Genomic DNA, 3807 nt, shown 5'->3' with positions numbered 1-3807 from the left:
CCAAAAACAGAGGGCTTGAGGGACCCAGGGAATGAGGAAAAATCCCAAAAACTAAAAAAAAAAAAAGAAAAGAAAAGGAAGAGGTGTTGCAGGCTGGAAATCATTTAAAAATAAATAATGTATTTCTTTTTCTCTCTCCCTGATTATAAACCTAATGTGTAATAATGCCCATTTGCTAAAAAAAATTTAGACAAGTATGATAATTTTTTAAATAATAAAATCTGTTAATCCTATTGCCCAGAGAATAAATAAAACCTGTTAATAAATAAAAATAAATAAAATCTTTTAATTCTATTCCCCACTTCTAACCTTTATGTGCATATGCTTCTAGAACATGTCCGTGAAGGTGTGTATCTGTGTGTATTCATATATAGATGGAGATATAGATGTTAGGTAACACAGTTTCTGAAACAAATTCCAAAATATCAATGCTTTAACACAATGAAGTTTATTTTGTATTCAATTAATTGCTCAATGTGTGTGATTCATTTGGTCACTGGCTTTCCTTCTTGTGGTGATTCCGGGACCCAGGATCCTGTGGCCTTATCATTCCTAGGGCCTCAGGGTCGTCTGCATTCAGCCTGCTAATAGAGAAGGACCTGATCTGGAAAGTGCAAAAATCAATTCCACTTTCACCATGTTGGTTAAAATAAGTCACATGGTCTCACTGAAATGCAAGACGGGCTAAGAATGTCATCTCTCTTTGGGTACCTGGAGAATGACAACACTACAGAAAAGAAGCCATCTCTGCTGCAATATATATTTTCAGTAAAATTGACTTTCATCTACTCACATGATTCCAATATTTTGAGTTTTAAAACAATGATCAAACCAACATAGGGTTGTCAACTATATGTTTGGCAAAATAGGATACTAAACAGAAGAGTTGTTATTTATTTAATAGATCAACAAATTGTATTGAGTTTATGTTGAACCATGCTCTGTACTACAGCGTTGGGCTTACAATTGTGATGAAGCCCCATAGCTGAGTACACTAAACCTCCTATCACCAACATTTCATTTTACAAATTGGAAGGATTCAAAATAAATATCGGTTATTCAAACTGAATAAATTTAGCTTTATGGAAAGCTTACATCGTCATCATGGACCATCCTTTCTCCATAGATTATTTTGACTATGAACTCAGTTTATATCATTTTGATCATCTTAGCCGTACAAGACTTTAACTGACAGTTGTATCTAAATCCAACATAGTCAAACTGGTACTTCATGAGCAGAAAATGGTCAATTGAACAGGCTCATGGCAGCATCCATTACTCCCCAGGCCGGAGCTGTGAACCATGGAAGATATGAAGAGTCATGGAACATTGTTACAAACTTAAACAGGCTTACTGCATAGTGTCTCTGTCTTAAATATAATAATGTGCATTTGAAAGTCCAAGAAGAGTTAGATAGTAAGGAACATTTCTCAAACTCATTTCACCAAACCCCTGTTGTGGGTGAGCAATGTTCCCAAAGGAACACACTCTGGGGCACACAACTTTCTGAGCAGAGCATGTCCAGGTTTCTTTAACAAGTTCTTGGAAACTTCCAAACTGTTCATGGGCAACTATAAAACACAGCCCAACAGACATAAGCCTTTCACTTAGGTTCATGGTCTATTCCTTATTTGCTGTGCTATTTTGCCAATAAACAAACACATCTTCTATTATTATTATTATTATTACTAAGAGAGAGGACTCAAGCAATCCTCCCACCACAACCACAAGTTTCCCTCTTATTTTTTAATAATCCATTAAATATTGCTAATCAAAATAATGCCATCACAAAGAACATATGGGAAATAAAGGGGAGAGGGGGACCTTGTGTATTAAACAAGGGCTGTGTTTCTCCCTTACAGCCATTAGGCGGCTTACTGCGTATCTGGTATAAATCCTGCCAGCGCTGGCTTGGAGGTGTTAGACTTCTCAAAGAACCCGCCCAGGCCCTTCCCAGCCTACCTACTTCTTTGCCTATTGCCTTTATTTTTTTGCTAATTCTAAATTCATATTACCTTAAGCTTCTTAAAGATTTTTAAATCTCCCATTTTTATGGTTAACAGAGATTTCCTAATGTCTGTTCTTTGCTTAAGTGACATGTGGTTGTACAGATGGGTTCTGCAGGAAAGTCCATATGCAGCCTTTAAATAATTTTAAAATAATTCTTCTTGAGGGTTGAGCTCTAAGATTAACCTTAAATCTCCTAACCTTTTACTGTAATGATTCTAAGCCTCTTTTGAAATTTTCCAAATTGTTAGTTTGTTGTAGCTTGCATTTTATACTTCACCTTCTATTTTGAGATTACTGTATTTAGACTTTTAAATTCTTGTTCTTTTATCTTCAATTTTTTGGTTTTAAATTTAATTTCCAGCATTAATTCTAATCTAATCATTTTAAGCATTTTTTTGCTAATCTTTTAATTGTGTAGCCCATTAGTTATTTTAAGAAGATATACTTCTTTATTTTAATAACAACTTGAGGAAGTGCCTATTGTGAGCAGTGGTGAGAATGCACTTGATAGACAGAAAAAGTGAAGGAATTTTTTTCCCTTAGTACTCCCTGCATTTACATCACTGGCTCCCTGTAATGAATTTCCCAGGCCAAATGAAGATTCTGCAATAAACTTGCCTAGTCATTTGCTAATCTTGCCAGAGTCAGAAGCACCGTCACTCAGATGGGATACTGGAATTGCAAGAATGGAATTGCTTCCCATAGACCATTTAGTCCTCGTATGAAGAACTGTGTTCTTTAATACTCCATTGTCTCCAAATGACAAAACCATAGGGTTTGGAGTAGACTATGACAATTTCCTTTTCCCATTCAGGAGCTGTCTATGTGCAGTGCGCTTGGAGAAATGAGCAATGAGGTATACTAAGCCCTCTCTGGAAGTTGCCAGCTTTCTCCTCTTATTTGGTGATTGCTAATTAGATAGAGAACTTTTCCCTTTCCTTCTTTTAAAATCTTCCATTTTTTTATGGTTAACAGAGATTTCCTACAGTCTGTTCTTTGCTTAATTGACATATGGTTGTACATATGAGTTCTGCAGGAAGTCCATATGCAGCATTTAAATAATTTTAACTTTTCATCAATCATTCACCCTTGAACCAGTCTGCTACATACTTGAAATACATGAGTGAACAAGAAAGCTAATGATAAAATCTAGTGAAGAAAACAGAGACTACAGTTATACATTTTTTTTAAGTCTCTTATTTCTGAGTCCTCTTTACTTAGCTGATATAGCATCAGTTCTGATGGCCATGGGGCATAATTTCTTTTCACATATAGTATACATATTTACTTGTCATAATCTTTGACATATATATTGTGTTCAATTAAGTATTGTATTTGTTCTCAATGTTAGTGTATTTTAGAACTATCATATTTTCTATATAATAGAAAATATAGAAAAGATATGAATTCTTCTGTATTAGAAATATTAGTTATTTTAAGAAGATATACTCTTTAATAACAACTTGAGAAGTGCTTAAGCTGATTGTGAGCAGTGGTGAGAATGCACTTTGTAGAAAAAAAAGGAAGGAATTAAAATAATTAAGTGGAAGAATTCTTCTAAATATAGAAGAATTTATTTACATCCAATAATTTAAAATATCTTTCTTTAAGTAAGATATGTTTGCATCTCCAATAAGAATATTATTTTATATTATTTGGATTGATTCAACTCTACCTAATTTATAAATTATTATTCTGAGCACTCTACCTGCAGGAGTGAAAGGGAAAGGTGGGATTAGTGAGCATAGGGTCTGTGAAAAAGGAGAACAGTCTGAATTCTGTACCGTAGCTAATTTT

This window comes from Rhinopithecus bieti, unplaced genomic scaffold, assembly GCF_001698545.2.
Source record: "Rhinopithecus bieti isolate Rb0 unplaced genomic scaffold, ASM169854v2 scaffold_35536, whole genome shotgun sequence".
NCBI classification, from domain to species: Eukaryota; Metazoa; Chordata; class Mammalia; order Primates; family Cercopithecidae; genus Rhinopithecus; species Rhinopithecus bieti.
Note: the sequence above shows the minus strand (reverse complement) of the source record.